Raw genomic sequence first — 17,666 nt, forward strand, 5'->3', positions numbered from 1 at the left:
TTATTAGTATATATTGACCAAATTGCTTCTCTCTCTCTGTAATAACTTCATTATTAAACAGAAGGAGAAATCATGGGGGCTTCTGGGCCACAAACTGCCATTGTTACTTTCACTTTGAGATTTTGTTTGGACCCTTATGTTCATTGCAGCATTATTTACAACAATCAAGATTTGGAAGCAGCCCAAGATGGGCATCAGTAGATGAGTGGATAAAAAAAGCTGTGGTACATTTACACAATGGAATACTACTCAGCTGTAAAAAAGGAAACCTTACCTTTTGGGACAACATGGATGGACCTGGAAAGCATTATGTTAAGCAAAATAAGCCATTCAGAGAATGACAAGTACCACACTTATGTGTGGAATTTGAAGGCCAATTTTATTCTCTTTTTTTTTTCATTCTTGGGATAAGATTTTTTAAACTTATTTTTATTGAATTTATTGGGGTGACATTGGTTAATAAAATTATAGGTTTCAGGTGTACATTCCTACAATACATCATTTGTATATCGTATTTTGTGTTCACCACCCCAAGTCAAATCTCCTTCTATCACCATTTATTGCCCCTTTACCCTCTTTGACTTCTCCCGACCCGCTTTCCTTCTAGTAATCACCATACAGTTGTCTGTGTCCATCAGTTTTTCTTTCTTTTTCTTTATTTGCTTAATCCCTTCCCCCTTCTCATCCAGCCCCCAATCCCCTCCTCTATAACACCTGCCAGTTTGTTCTCTATATTCATTAGTCTGTCATGACTTTATTAGTGCTTTTTGACCCAGCAATTCTACTTCTGGGAATGTATCCAATGAAACCTAAAACACTAATTTAAAAGAATATATGGACCCCTATGTTCATTGCAGCATTATTTATAACAGTCAAGATTTGAGGCAGCCCAAGTGCGCATCAGTCAATGAGTGGATTTACACAATGGAATACTACTCAGCTCTAAAAAAGGAAATCTTACATAGGGGACAACATGGATGGACCTGGAGAGCAATATGCTAAGTGAAATAAGCCATTCAGAGAAAGACAAGTATCATATGGTTTCACTTTTGTGTGGAATTGAATGCCAATTTTATTACTATAGAACATGTTGCTCTGAGTAAGTCACTTCATTTCGTAGGCCTCAGTTTCCTTACTATGGAGAAGGACAAAATTCAAGTAGTAAGAAATGAAAGCAATAACATTATGTGCTTAACGCATAGTTCACAGAAATCAATAGTAAGTGGAACCTAGAATCAAGTCTTTTGGCTCTTCTAGTTTCTGAAAAGTGTTGCTAAAGCTTAAGCAATTTTGTCACAAGTCTAGATCTTCTTGTGAGAGACAGGCCTAAAGTAACAAAAAGGATTTTTCAATGAGATTAAAGCGTTTGAAATGTGAGGGCTTTGTTATTTCTTTGTTTTTATTTTTGTTGTTTCTTTAGTTAGTGCTTGATTGAAGTATAATCTACGTATGGAAAGATACACAAGTCCTAAGAGAAGACGTCGGGGAATTTTCTTTCACAAAGTTAACACACTTGTAATCAGCACCCAGAAACCCTCCCTGTCACCACCCCCTAGCAGGGGATTACCACTATCCTGACTTCTATTAGGCTGACTTCTAACCACAGTGATTAATTTGGCTGCTTTTTTAACTTCACCGAAGAGTACCTGATATCGTCTTTTGGGCTGTCCTTCTTTCATTTAACAGTAGATTTATCCTGGTCTTGGTATGAAGTGGCAGTTTGCTCTGTAGTCACCCCAACCCAGCCATTCCATTGTGAGGGACACTTGGGAAGTTTCTAAGTTTGAGCTGTTTTTAACAGTGGACATTTTAATGCTTGTCTTTTGGTTGATATTATTTCCTTATATTTTCAGGTTTAAGTTTCAGGAGGTAAAGATCCTTACTCCTAATTAGGAGGATCTAGCTCTGTGGCAAAAGATTGCATCTTGGAGCATCTCCCTAGTGATGAAAGAGAACAAGCAGTTCTGTAGTCCCAGGTAGGGAGAGAGGGAGATACAGAGGGAGGGAGGGAGGAAGCTCCTTGGAGTTAGAGGAGTGAGTGTTGCTGAGCGCTACCCTCCTAGCAGGAATTCCATTGTCTCTTTAGTTTAGTCCTTGAGCCTCAGGCAATGACACTGGATGGAATTCTCTGAGAAGCATTTTCTGGAGCAGCATTGTTGTGTCAGAGTAGTAAGTCAGTAAAAAATGGTAGAGGCTTAGAAGAAAAATATTTTTTCTAGACTTGCTTTTCAAACTTGAAGGAATCTTGTAGACAAACAAAATATGTCAAATACTAAATCAAAATGCATTAAAATTCATAAAGGAGAAAGAGAGTGTGAGCAATTGACAATTCACCCAATTCCATTGCTAATAGATATTGAAGTTCACAGCCCTCCTCCCACCAAATCTAATGTTGAGTGTGTAATCATATTAAAGATTGTAACTGATCCTTAAGCATAACTTTTTCTTTATTCTTTTCTTCATAAAACCATGAAATTATAAAAGAATAAATAAGAGACAGCATGCCAATAAATTTGTCAGTTGAAATGTTACACTTGTTCTCATTCCTGAAGTATGAGGCTCTTTTTGGCCTCCCAGAATGTAAGAACTGCCTGCTGTTAATCCTTCCCACCTACCTGAATCTCCTGCTTCTCTCTTTCATCATGTTTTTCTTTATGCATGCTGTGATTCGCTCATCCACTAGTTACTGGCCAAAAGAAAGCAGCTGTTTAGTTCAATTAAAGTAACTTATTGAAAATAATGATAATAATAATAATGTAACTTATTGAGTACTTTATGTGCATTCTCTCTAATCTGCCCTGCAGTTTTGAATGTTATTATCCCTGTTTTGCATATGAGAAAACTAAGGCTCAGTGAGGTTAAGATCTGAGGCTTAAAAAATCCAAGATCACTATTTAGACAGAAGCGTTCTCTTGCTTTCCATCTTTCTACCTGGGGATGTTTGTGTTGAGACTTACACTCTCAACCCAAAGCTATAAAAGTTGAACAAATGGTGCCTGGTATCCTGAGAGCTCTAGTTCACATTGGAAGGCTATTTTGTCCCTCAGGGAACATTTGACTATGTTTGGAGACAGCCGTAGGGAGGAAGATACTACTAAGATCTAGGAATGGAGGCCAGGATACTGCTGAAGATATTCCAATACACAGGACAACCCCACAACAAAGAATTATCTAGCCTAAAATGTCCATGGTACTGAGGTTGAGAAACCTGCCTTACAGAGTGTTTGCACATCATAATAGTGTTTATTATGCCTAGAAGAGTGATTGATTGCATTTGAAGGAGTCAATGAGAGATGATTGAAAATACCTTTCAAATTAAAATATTCTTCCTCTTAAAAACCCCATTTCTCAGTATCTAGTGCATAGAAATAAAATCACCCATACATAAGAGTGTATATGCACAGGGATATTATAGTAGCACTAGTGGCCCGGAACATGAAATTCAGGCTGGCCATACCCCCTTCAGGGTGGGGGTCCCCACTGGGGTGCCTGGCCAGCCTGGGTGAGGGGATGATGGCTGTTTGCAGGCTGGCCACATCCCCCAGTGGGGACTCTTACTCCATGGGGGTGTGGCCAGTCTGGTAAGGGGCTAAGGGCCGTTTTCAGGTTGGCCACAGCCCCTTCAGGTTGGGGGTCCCCACTGGGGTGCCTGGCCAGCCTGTATGAGGGTCTGATGGCTGTTTTCAGGCTGGACAAGCCTCCCAGTGGGGACCCTCACCCCATGGAGGTGGGGCCAGCCTGGGTGAGGGGCTGAGAGCCATTTTCAGGCTGGCCACACACCCCGGCGACCCAGGCTCCCTGCCCCTCCTTTTTTTTTTTCCAGCCCCTCCTTGAGCAGAGGCCAGGGCCAGCGACCCAGGCCCCCAGCCACTCCTTGAGTGGAGCACAGGCCCCCAGCCTCTCCTTGAGCAGAGCCCAGGGTGGGCTGGAAGCCTGGGTCTCCCCAGTGACCCAGGCCCCCAGCCACGCCTTGAAGGCCAGGGCCGGCGGGAAGCTTGGCTTCCTCCGTCACCAGGAGCAACACAAGCCTCCTGCTTGCTCCAGCTCCATGGCTGCCGCCATCTTCAGTCATCTTTAGTCTTCGCTCCACGCCTGCGTATGCAAATTAACCACCATCTTTGTTGTGTTAATTTGCATACTCATCCTGATTGGCTGGTGGGCGTAGCAGAGTGACACCAATTTGCATGTTTCTCTTTTATTAGTGTACATTATTCTTTGTGGCAAAAATTTAGTAACAAAGTGAATGTCTTTTAATTCGCAGTGAATGTGTGAGACAGAGTTACTACATTTATGTCATTGAATGTGCAGTCAATAAAAAGAACTGTGTTAGAGCCAAATCAGTTGTGAATGGGACTCTCTGAAAGGCTGAGAGGGACATGCTGAGGCACCTCAAATAGCTCTTTTCCTATTTAACACAGATCTTGATTTGTACCGTCTCCCAGGGAAAGAGGGTGGTTTGCTCCTCCTTCTGATTCCACATGGAAATTCCTGCATATTTAGCTCTTAATTGCTGCTTCACTCAGGAATGAAGCCACCATTGATAATCATAAAGGTACCAACAGTAAGTTTTCCCAGCTTTCTACAAAATTCTGACTCGTGGTCTGGGCCCTCCCTACATCACTTTAGAGCCAAGCAGGCTCTGTGATGCAACTCCATTCTGCAGGAGACATGGTCCTCACAACAAACATCTGAAACAAACCCCTTATCTGAGCAGAAGCTCTTCTGCCTACACTTCCCTGACTCCCTGGTAACAGCTTGGTTGTAACAATTTGGTGGTCTGTCTTAGTCTGCTTGGGCTGCTATAACAAAATACCAAAGACTGGCTGGCTTAAACCACAGACATTTATTTCTCACAGTTCCAGAGCCTGGAAGTTCAGGACCAAGGTACTGATTCAGGTTGTTTTAGTGAGCAGGATGCAAGAATGATTTCTTTCCCAGGTTCTTGTCCAGATGGATTTGAAGACTGAAGCCACAAACAAAAGGTGGTATGTGAAGAGTACAGAAACTTTATTGCAAGAAAATACTACCTCTAAAACCTTACTTCTAAATTCTAAGCCTAAGACTCTGTCCCCCATGGCACAGGGGGCTCAGAGGGGTCACCTAAGAAAGGTGTCCTCTAAGTTCTTAATCCTAAGACTCTGTCCCTCCTAGACAGACAGAGGGGCCCCTAAGAATGGTGACCACTGCTTTCTTTGTCTTGAGGCATTAAATATGCTGGAGACCCTCCTTTTCTACCATGGGACCTTAGCCCTGTAATCAGCTCCCATGACCCCCACGTCCGCACTTTTCCTCCATTTGGTCATCTTATCTGTTTAGGTTGGAGTCACTTTTGATTTTATCTTATAGCTTTCTCCCAATTGTGCTGGCCTGGGGATGTTTTATCTTATAGCTTTCCCAGCTGCTCAGGACAGGGCTACCTTTGATATAACTCATGGTCACTTTAATTGCTCAGGCCAGAAATGTTTCCATCTGCCTGAACCCCTCCCTCCCAAGGCATTTCTCTATCCTCTGTACAAGTATGATAAGCACTCTGGTGTCTTCAAGTCCCCATCTATGCATTCCCCTCCCATGGACCCTCTGTATTCCCTAAACCTTCCTAATTAAGCTAGCTAGCTACCCTTATCAGTAACAGCAGATTCAGTTACTGATGACAGCCCTCTTCCTGGATTTCAGACAGCAGCCTTCTCGCCATGTCCTCCTCACATGGTAGAGAGAAGAAGCCCTAGTGTCTTTTCCTCTCCTTATCTATAAAAATAAAAGCATAATATGCTAATTAGATCGGACAGACGAACGACCTTCCAGATGTCATTCTGGACATCCTTCCCGATGAAGCCTTGGTGGCAGAGGCTGAGGCAGAGCTGGTTAGGGACGATCAGGCAGGCAGGCAGGCAGAGTCGTTAGGGGCAATCAGGCAGGCAGGCGAGAGGTTAGGAGCCAGCGGTCCTGGATTGTGAGAGGGTGCAGGCAGAGCTGAGGGACACCCCACCCCCATGCATGAATTTCGTGCACCAGGCCTCTAGTAAGGGTAATAATTCCATCTGGGGGGCTCTACCCCCATGACCACATCTAAACCTAACTACCTTCCAAAGGTCTCACCTTCAAATCACATCACATTGGGAGTTAGGGCTTCAACATATGAATTTGGGGGAGACACAGACATTCAGTCCATAGCATGATCTCTGAGGCATTACAGTTCAGTCATCAGGAACACAGGCCCTGGGACAGACTAAATCCTGGTTCTTCCATTTACCAGCCATGACCTTGGGAAAGTTATTTAGCCTTTCTATGCCCCAGTCTCCTCATCTATAAAATAGGTTAGGAACAGTATCTATTTCAAAAAGTGGTTATGAGAATAAATTAGTTAAGACATGTAATGGCTATAGAGCAGTGCCTTGGTCATACAAAGAACTCAGTAAATGTGATTATCATTATTCCCTTCTGGATTCATATATGTCTTAAATTAATCTCTTCTCAAAATACCTAACCTGGTTTAAGTACCCCAACAGCTTTCTTTCTATCCCAACCTTTGGTTGAATCATCCAGCTTAAAAATAAAACAAAGAAGTATTTATTACACAAACAATATTATAGTAATGGGGATTCATGAAGGACATGGCTGAAGTTCCTGGGGGTGGGAGAGAGAGAGAGAGTTATTTCAGCAGTTCTCCACAGCCATCCCAGTTTGGGGACAGTAGGGAGGGTGCTGTACCCAGCACGTTCTGTACTTGCAAAGTTGCTCTTTTCCATTTTCAGAAGCTCTATTTAGCCATTGTAATTTATGGCTTTCTTCAAAGCTAAGTATAGACAAAGCATAATAATAAAGCAAACTAGCTCATGCTGAGCTGAAATGAGTAGTGTTCTCTCACCAAATTCTCTTGTGAGCTTTAATAACTTCTTTAATTTCTCTGTTATTTTCCAATATTGTATACCTGTTCCAGAAGTACTCATATTGTCTTTCCTAAACTGGCTTTCCTATGCTGGGGAAATGACCAAATTATTCTGCTCTCATCCTCCTGCCATTCCTCTATTTTTTGGTTTTTAGCTCCCATTCAATTTAGCAGTTGTTGATCATGGTGAGAGGCTATAATTGAGTGAGTACCGGTGATGCAGTGACTTGTCAGAAAATTTCATTCGAGGGATACCATTTCCAGGACATGGGGAGAGAGAATGAGTAGAACATACATACTTATTGTACTTGCTTGGGAACTAATAGAGTGGATTTCAAAGTGGAGTTAGCTTGGGTTATTTTCTTTGACTACATGACACACTATTCCTTTTCTTGTTTTTTAGGTTTAATATAGCCTCTAACAGAAGGCAGGAAAATTCCCTGTCTGGGTTGAGACACAGACACTGTTTTAAACTGTAAGATCTCAGGAAATGTAACACATAATGCTCACCATGTCACGGGAACTCAGCAAACACGAGTTAAAATCTTCAGGCACAAAGATCCATGCTCAGAAAAGACCATGGATTGGCCAGAGGTTACCATAGGCTGCTTCTACAGATTATGTGTTTCTATGTTTGAATCTTCCTACCTAAAAAACAATGTCTGGTACCAAAATTTCATAGTACCAGTATAAGAAGTGTGAGTAGCTGTAGCTAAAGTTTAGGATGAAAGGGGCAGAAGAGACCTGCCTCTTTTCTGGGCTGTGAGAGGCTCTGGGGTACTTTCCAGGACCATCTGAGATGCTCTTCCACTCACATTCTCTCTGGACTGATTGCCCACAGTTTCTTGAGCAGTCTGTGCTCTTCAGCACCTCTGTGCCTTTGCTTCTTCTGCCTGAAGCAACTCTTCCTACAGGTGCACTCACTGCCCCCACCAGACCCCATTCAAACAATGCCAAGTCCGGAGCCAGCTGGAATTAATCCCCACCTCCAGTGCATTCTCACGGCATTCACTTCATGACTCTCTTGTTATACTCCAGTGTACATGCTTCTAAAAATCAGACCTGGAGTAGGGAGTTGGGTCTAAGAAGTTATTTGGGAAGAGATCCCAGGAAGCACTTTGAGGGAGTAGAGTGAGGCCAAGAAAGAGGAAAAGCCAATACTGTAATGTTGTTTCAATGAGCAGTTTAGTGTGGTGAGCAACTGCGGCTCAGCCCCATCGGAGACCTCCTGAGAGTCTGGGTGGCACCCGCTCAAAAGTGTCCTCCTGAAGGGCAAACATCTGGCATCCTCACTGGATGTGAGTTGTTCTGTAGATACCAATTCTCTGACACTGCTCATCTGCCTCCAACTGCTGAGCTGCTCCAAGGCTAAAGAACAGCTCCATGTGCAGTCACAGCCCCTAGGGGAACTGTCCAGAGTGGAAGGAGGTGGAGGTTGAAGGGATATGACTTGACAAGGACAGCTTGCTACAAGGATACTAAGCAAATATCTATTGAAATACTGACTATGTGCCAGAGAGTAATCAGACATGCCTTGTCCTTGACCTTGGGGAACTAACAGTCTCACAGAAAAGACAGGCAATAAACAAATAATTACAATGACGTTGCAGACTCAATCCCCTGTAGGAGGCCTGCAAGAGGCAGCCAATTGATGTTTCTCTCTATCCTTTTTTCTCTCTCTAAAATCAATAAAAACATATTCTAAAAAACAATCTGATCTGATAAGAATCAAATGATAGGTTTTGTATCAGGTGGTGGTAATGTCAGTGTTGTTTCAGTGAGCAGTTTAGTGTGGTGAGCAACTGCAGCTCAGCCCCATCGGAGACCTCCTGAGAGTCTGGGTGGCACCCGCTCAAAAGTGTCCTACTGAAGGGCAAACATCTGGCATCCTCACTGGATGCCAGATGTTTGCTCACCACACTAAACTGCTCATTGAAACAACATTGACTGACATTTACCACCCACTGATACAAAACCTATCATTTGATTCTTATCAGGTTAGATTGTTTCTTAGAATATGTTTTTATTGATTTTAGAGAGAGAGGAAAGGATAGAGAGAAACATCAATCGTCTGCCTCTTGCAGGCATCCTACACGGGATTGAGCCTGTAACCTCAACATATGCCCTGAATGGGAATCAAATGGGCAACCTCATGGTGCATGGGACAACACTCAACCAACTGAGCCACACTGGCCGAGGCTTAACAGATTAGATTTCTATTTTGTAAGAAGGGGGAGTTCATTTTTCCTATAGATTGTAGGGACAGAGAATAATTTTGGTGAAAATTTTTTGGTGTCATTTTATATTCTAGGTTGATGGAGTTGGATTTGAAGTAGACATAAAAGGAAATGAGAAATAGAAATGTAGAAACACAACCTGCTGATTTCTTTTTCTTTTTTTTCTTGAAAAATGACCTATTAAAATAGCTAAGTAGATACTCGATTCAAAAAATCAGAGGCCAAAGTATATTTTCTTGCCTTGCCTGATAAATAATATTCAGTGAATGTTAAAAAGCAGCCCACAAATGGAAAGAAAAATGCCCTAAAAGTGGGCTTGTCTGTTATGACTTCAATTTGAGATGAAGAAGGGAGTGATAGAACCAACAGAACTGTTGATCACAGTTTAAAAATATAGTGTCTTTAAGGCCTTTCAGTTTCTGGCCCACCATGTGAGGAACTTGATATTTACTGAAATGAATTGAAAACTTGCATTCACACAAAAACCTGCACAGATCTTTTTTGTTTTGTTTTTTTGTTTGTTTGTTTGTGTTTTTTTTTTGCACAGATCTTTATAGCTACTTTATTCATAGTTGCCAAAATTTGGAAGCAACCAAGATGTCCTTCAATAGGTGAGTGGATATAAAACTGTGGTGCATCCAGACAATGGAATATTCAGTGCTGAAAAAACATGAGCTATCAAGTCATGAAACAACATGGAGGAAACTTAAATGCATATTACTGTGTGAAATAAGCCAATCTGAAAAGACTATGTATGCTATAATTCTGACTATATGACATTCTGGAAAAGGCAAAACTATGAAGACAATAAAAAGAACTATGATTACCATTGGTTGTGCGGGAAGGAACAATGAACAGGCAGAACACAGAGAGGTTTTAGGGCAGTGACATTATTCTGTATGATGCTATAAGAGTGGATAGATGTACATATTTGCCAAAACCCATAGAATGTCCATCAAGAGTGAACCATAATGTAAACTAGAGATGTTAGGTGATAATTATGTGCAATGTATGTTCACTGATTGTATTGAATGTACCATCATGGTGAGGGATATTGATAGTTGGGGAGGCTGTGCATGTGTGGGTACAGGAGTATACGGGAATTCTTTGTACCTTCTGCTCAATTTTGCTATGAACCTAAAACTTCTCTAAAAATAAATTTTATTAATTAAGTAATGATTGGATTGTTAGAAACACAAACCTGTGTTTTGACAAATTAAAAATAATATTTTTTAATCGTGGCAAAGCTAATTAACTTTAGGGTGACATAATTTGACATGATAATTCATGGTGTCTTTTTACATTTATATTTAAATTAAATGTAATTCAATAAAGTACTTATTATGGATTCTACTGCCACTCACTTTGACAAGTACTATTGAGAAATATTAATCTTAAAATACATAGTTCAGAGATGCCAGATCATCTTTATTCATAAAATTATGTTCCCAGAAACAGTCTAGGATTCTTTTACACAATTGTGCATCCCTGAATTTCATTCCCATATTTGTATTCTCTGCCTCACTCCCTAAGCAAACTAAGGGCTCCACATAATTGTACATGATTTGCAATATGCAACTTTGCTTTAGATTTTAAGTTCAGAGTATATATTGGTGTGTAATTGTTAAACTATTTATATATTGTCCTAAATACAGATAATAACTGTTTTAGCAGTCTTATCTATCAACAAAAGACATTTTGTCCACAGGGAGATTAGGCAACTGAGTGATCATCTTGTGCCAACTCTGTAAGAGTAAGAGAATGTAACAAATTTGGGGGCCAGCTTCACCTAACTTCTCCTTAGAGTCAAGAAACATTTCATTGATACTACTGATGTCTTCTTCTGCAACTTACCCTGAATAACACACGCTTTTAAGTGGGATCACCAAGACTTTTGTTTTTGTTAATCTTTCTTCCTACCTACTTTGTTTTTACTAAGCATACCTTATGGATGTAGTGAAAACCTTTGGGGCAAGATGTTTGTTTGTTTGAAAAGCTTCTGTAGGAGGGATTTCATTCAGGAATTCTTAACCACTTTTGCTCTATGGTCCCCACCAGCAGTCTGGGGAAACCTATGGATACCTTCCCAGAAACAGATCTGGAAAAAGAAGTGCCTCTACTATTTGAATAGAATGGAAGCCTGGGTAGCACCTTGAACTTAGGATAATGAATGAATGAATGAGCAAACAAACAAGGAAAGGAAACTGGTAAAGGATTTTTATGAAACTTGTGAAAAGCTTCTGATGGAATGCTGGTGGCTTTGTTATAACAAATACCCTCTAGGTAGTCCCAAGCTTATCTGTTTTGTCATATGAGCATTCCAATCAGGACATTTCAAATATTAAATGTCCCCATTTTTCATAAGGCTGGTTTAATTTGCAGACTTTCATTGAAGAGAGGTTAGACCCTGACAGATGACATTGCTCCCAGTGGGTTCTTCTCCCTTGGGGGCTCTGCAGGACTCCAAGCTGAGCATCATCAAAGGCCCTGTCAGGAGCTTAAGTATATCAGAATGACCTGGACCTGGCATTTGGTGGGGCCCAGGGCATCTGGGGGCAAGACAGGAATTCACAATGAGAAAGTTGCTTGTGCCCTGTGTTGGAGATCCTTTCAATTAAAGCTTTTAACTGTTTTTCACAAGCAACCCCCAGGAACTAGCTCTGATGGATGGCAGGCTAACATAGCAAATGACTCGCTCATCTCACTGCAAACATTCTCAAACCTCAGATATTCTTCCTTCTACAGAAAGCTCCCTGCACTCCTGACAGGGACTTAGAGCAAGAAGCTTTAAGAAATGTTGATTTTACTTAAATAAATTAAATAAATGCACAAATGCAAATTTCAGCAGAAATTATTCCTGTTGCTTGTTTTTGTCTTTGAGTCACTAAAGTTGAAGAGAACAACATCACAGACTGGGTGGTAACCTGGTATTGGGAGCGGAACAGCCCTAATTAAAATCCCAGCTCAGCTACTTATTGTGTGACTCTAGGCCAGGGGTGGGCAACCCCTGGCACGCGTGCCAAACCCTCTCTTATAATCTTCCATTTACATATTTTTTCTTAATATCGACTTTTTTATTTTTCAGATAAATTCAGTGTAGGTGCATCTTAGATAATAAAAAATTTTACACAGGTTATCTTAAAGACCATAGACATGGCTGACTTTGAAATGCAGTTGATTGAATTTCAGAGTAGCTTAATTTGGAAGCAGAAATGTATTGACCTTAGAGTTGACTTGGAAACATTGAAAAAAAGCTATTAGAGACAGGAGTACCAGAGAGAAGTGTCGAAAACAAACTATTGAGGACTTGGAATGCCATTCCAGAAAATTTTTTCTGTTTAAAAAACTTTGCAACAGCGTTACTCTCCATGTTTTCATCCACATACGCTTGTGAATCTTTGTTCTCAGTGATGAATTTTGTTAAGTCTTGTAATAGGAATAGCCTGACAGATGAAAGTAGTAGCTCGTGCATATCTCTGAAGGTCACGAAATATAAACCTGATGTAAAATCTCTGTCATCAGTGATGCAGCAGCAAAAGTCCCACTGATAATATCAAACGGAGTCATAAAGTTTTCTGTCGGACTATCAGTGTACATGTATACATTAAAAAATAAATGTATTTTTCATCATCATATACTGTGTTTTTGTCGCTCGAATGAATTTTATTATTTCTTCAAGGTTCTTCACATACGTACACCTTAAGAGATATCAAGTAGGCGTAACATGTTCTCAAAAAATTAGGGTTGGCACGCAGAAGAATTTTGAGTCAGAGATTTTGCTGGTTTTGGCACGCATTCACAAAAAGTTTGTCCACCCCTGCCCTAGGCAAATCATTTAACTTCTCTGAGCCCCCTTTCCCTCATCTCTGCAATGGGAGTAAAAATACCCATCAGTTTCATTTCTAGCAAAAGCAGGGACCTAGTCAGTACCTAAGCTGTAATTGCTATTATTTATGGGCCCAACTATAAAGAGCCATGCATATAAATGATGATATGTATGTACATATGTACATACATTAGATATCTATCTATCTATTTACACATATACTATACATATATATGAATCAACATTTGAAACTGAAAAATTGAAATTTAAAAATGGAACTCCCATTTGACCCAGTGATCCCACTTCTAGGACTATATCCCAAGAAACCAGAAACACCAATCAGAAAGGATATATGCACCCCTATGTTCACAGCAGTACAATTTACAATAGCTAAGATTTGGAAACAGCCTAAGTGCCCATCAGTAGATGAGTGGATTAAAAAACTGTGGCACATCTACACAATGGAATACTATGCCGCTATAAAAAAGAAGGAACTTTCACCATTTGCAACAGCATGGATGGAACTGGAGAACATTATGCTAAGTGAAATAAGCCAGTCAGAGAAAGATAAATATCACATGATCTCACTCATATGTGGGATATAATGATCAACATAATTTGATGAACAAGAATGGATTCAGAGACAAATGGTAGGGGAGGGAGCATTAGAGAGCAACCAAAGGACTTGTATGCATGCATATTAGCATAACCAATGGACACAGACACTGGGGCGGTGGGGACTTGCCCAGGGTGGGAATGGCTGAGGGGGGAGGGGGTCAATTGGTGGAAAAGGAGATATGTAAAACTTTAAACAATAAAAAAATAAATAAAATAAATAAAACTGAAAAAAATGCATACAAAAAATTCAGATTTGCTGTATCTTTTGTCTCTTTTTTATATTTTATATTTTTTATTTTTATTGATTTCAGAGAGGAAGGGAGAGGGAGAGAGAGGTAGAAACAACAATGATGAGAGAGAATCACTGATCAGCTGCCTCCTGCACGGCCTCTACTTGGGATCGAGCCCGGGCATGTGCCCTTGATCAAAATCGAATCCAGAACCCTTCAACCCGCAGGCCGATGCTTTATCCACTGAGCCAAACTGGCCAGTGCACGATTTGCTTTTTCTTTTGAAAGCAAAATCCAATCTGGCAACACTGGGCTGTGTCTGAGTGGCAACTGCCCCTACAGTGACAAGTGGGCACAATCTCACCACTTCTGGACCACTTCACTTATTCTGGGACCAGCCTTTTGGCATTTGACTGTGCCATTTTCTGTCTGCATCCCCACCCCACCCCATCCCACCCTATCCTGGTCTTGAGGCAAGAACTCTTCAGAAAGCCAGAGGCAAACTCCAGTGGGTATTTACTTTCAATAAGGGACCTCCTTTGTCTATCAACTTATTAGATAGTTAAACTTGGAAGAGAGGGATTCAGAGATGAGCCAATTCTCTAAATTAAAAATTATTTCTGGTCTAACCCTGTTCATTGAGGCCCTCTCCTCTGCCTTTTGCAATGGTTGCCTGGTTGAGCAGATGGTGCTGCTGAAGGAGGGAAGTGATGGGTCCCAGGGCACATGTCAGCTGTGATAGTATTTTTCTGGCCAGGCAACTCCATCCTTAGGGAGTGTGTCGATAACCTGAGACTTTCTGTTCTGGTTCTCACATGATTGGAGGGTACCACATTCAGTGGGGCCAGGGTGGTAGACCCCCTGCAATGTGCAGGAAAATCCCCTCAATAAAGGATTTGCCATCTCCCTCCCAGCTTTTGAATGGCCTGGTAGATATTCATATGGTTGAAAAATTTACAATTATCTGAGCCTAGAACCCAACTCCATTATACATACAAATACAAAGTGTTCTCAGATAGTTTTAATAAAAGTTAATAGGGCCTGAGGTGCTGTGTAAATGGATAGAAAAGTGTACTTTATTTGGAAATTTACCAAGAGTTGGTCTCCACTTCAGAAACTACCTGAAAGCAGCACTGTTCACTATATTTGAGGTGACAATTCAACCAACTGAGTCAGTCTGCTGGTGTAGATGCCTCATTTAGTGTAGTTTTTACCTGTAGTGGCAAATGTCTGATTATTTCATTAAGGATAACATATGGGAAAATTTGTACTTCTGTGAAAAACTGGGCCCTATCTACAGCACTCCCCTCTGGGTTTATCTGAGTCTGATTCTATGGGAGCTATTCTACAACTCTGCAAAATGTAGCTAACTTGTAACAATGCAAAAATAATTTCTGTCTGCAGACTTCCAAATTCTGTCTTGTCTGGTGGAGGTTAAATTGATTTCTCTTCCCCACTGTCAAAGAAACTAGTTTTGACTATATTTGTACATCATTTCAATATTCCTGATCTCTTGAACAGGTTATAACATTTGCCTAGTTCCTCAATTATAAGTTAATTAAAATATATACATATGTTCATTTTTATATCTGATGAGAGTCATGATTTTACCTGTCTGTGTTTTTAAATAATCTTTTAGCAGTAGTCTTCTCTGGATATTTATAAATTGAGATATATATCTTATTGAAATTCCTTTCTGTTCTCGCTTTATGAGAGGATGTTATATTTATTTTTTAATATGCGATATATAAATTTCATTTACGATAATAAAAAGGCTATTCAAATATTTGTTATAAAAGGGAGCATGGGGTCTGAATGGGTTATAATCACAGGTTCCACCACAAGCCCACATATGTAACTGATCAGCTAGGTCATTATTTTTCCCAGTCAGACAGAAAGTTCTAGAGCTCCAAGCTCTTTAGAGCAACCACTAAGCTGTGAATTGTTTTGGGAACCAAAACAATTTGGTTAGGACAGTTATAAAGTAGTTCTTTATGAGTACCACTAACCCAAATTTCTTTTTTCACTATCCATGCCCCCACCCCCAAATCATTAAAAGCCAAGAGTTTTCCAGACATACCTTAGGTAATGTCAAAAAAAACCACATGAAGGCACCTTCCCTTATTCCCCCTTCCTTGAGACATATTTTCACCCCAAGGTGAAACCCCCACAGAGTACACATTCCCCACATCACTTCCAGGTAATCCTGAGTAAGCCTTAGACCCAACTATTATGACAAATTCACCTGATGTCACATTTCAGAATCTAGAAAGTCTGGTGTTTCAGGCTGAAATTTCTTTCACCGCAGGAAAAAACAGTGAGGTGGCATATCCATCTTGGTGCCATAAATTTCACCCTTAGCTGCTGGCTGGGAATATCTTCAGCTGACAATGATGAATGAAAGAGAAAAAAGATCCACTCCTGGTTTACTCCTGTTTCAAGATATCACTTTTCTTTTTATTAAATAAACATTTATCCCCCAAAAAGTACAGGAGATCTTGAAAAATAAAAATAAACTTTAGAAAAATTATGATCCTGACTTATATATTGCTTTTATTAGAGGATAATTTGCACATATTTTTTCCTTCCACCCACCAAGAGGAATATGCATAATAAATGGAACTAAGCTTGGCAGGAAATCTATCAATAAGGTTAATTTAAAGTGTAGGCAGGATAGCAAATCTCCATATGGATATCAAGGGGTTTGTTCTTATTTCAAAACCAATTAACTTCCAGATGTATGAACATGCCTCTCTGAAGATCCAGATAGAAGCAAATCCCAGCAATGTGAACATCCACTGCCCCACTCTAATAAGGCCTCTAGCAATTCACTTTTAGGATCACATAATATGGGAGCCAGGCTGAGGCTAGATGTGGTGCTGTGCTGGTGAGCAGGAGCTCAAGACCTGGCAGCCAGGATTCAAACTCTGGTACCATCACCCACAAACTCAGAGTTTATGAGATACAAAATTCCCTAAGCCTCAGTTTGCGCATCTGTGAAATAATGACGGTATATAGTACTGTGTAATGTTACAGATAATATACATGGTTGAGATGAATATACTATAGATAACCCATAAAAATTCTTAGCATTGTGCCTGACATTATTATAATTATGAAATATTTAAGACGATTATTTTTAATGCTATAAATTAGTGAGGGTTATGTATGTAGAAATATGGGAGAATATCATTTTAGAGATTAATGATTTTAAAAGAGCAGCTTCTCCAAAAAGGAGATAAGAAAGTTAAGTCCTCAAAAAATGACAGAATTTTTTTATTATGTTTTTATTGATTTTAGAGAGAGGGAAGGAGAGGAAGAGAGGAATAGAAACACCAATGATGAGAGAGAGTCATTGATTGGCTGCCTCCTGTACACCTCCGGGATGGAGCCTGAAACCTGGGCATATATGCTGATCAACTGATTCATGTGTCAATGCTCAGCCACTGAGAAACCCTGGCCAAGCGATAGAAGTTTTTTATTTTCAACATGGCAAACTTGGTTCTCCCTGGGGCATTGCTATTTTCTTGGCCTAAGTCCCTCATCAAAGACTGTATTGGGGAGAGCTCTAAGCCACTTTGAGGAAAAGATAGCTTTCCTGTTGATTCTATTGAGATTAAGTGTGTGCATAAAACACAATAAACAAGAATCTTGGGAAATGAAGGCCTGAAATGTCTTCAGTAGTAAGATATTTCTTTTTTTTTTTTTTTCAGTTGATCAGCAGCCTAGCCAGATTCTCTAGCCAGGTTCTAGCCAGGTTCTCCAGCCAGGTTCGGTCTTTTTCTTTCTTTCTTTCTTTCTTTCTTTCTTTCTTTCTTTCTTTCTTTCTTTCTTTCTTTCTTTCTTTCTTTCTTTTTTTTTAAAAATTC

Source organism: Myotis brandtii, unplaced genomic scaffold, assembly GCF_000412655.1.
Source record: "Myotis brandtii unplaced genomic scaffold, ASM41265v1 scaffold179, whole genome shotgun sequence".
Classification (NCBI taxonomy): domain Eukaryota; kingdom Metazoa; phylum Chordata; class Mammalia; order Chiroptera; family Vespertilionidae; genus Myotis; species Myotis brandtii.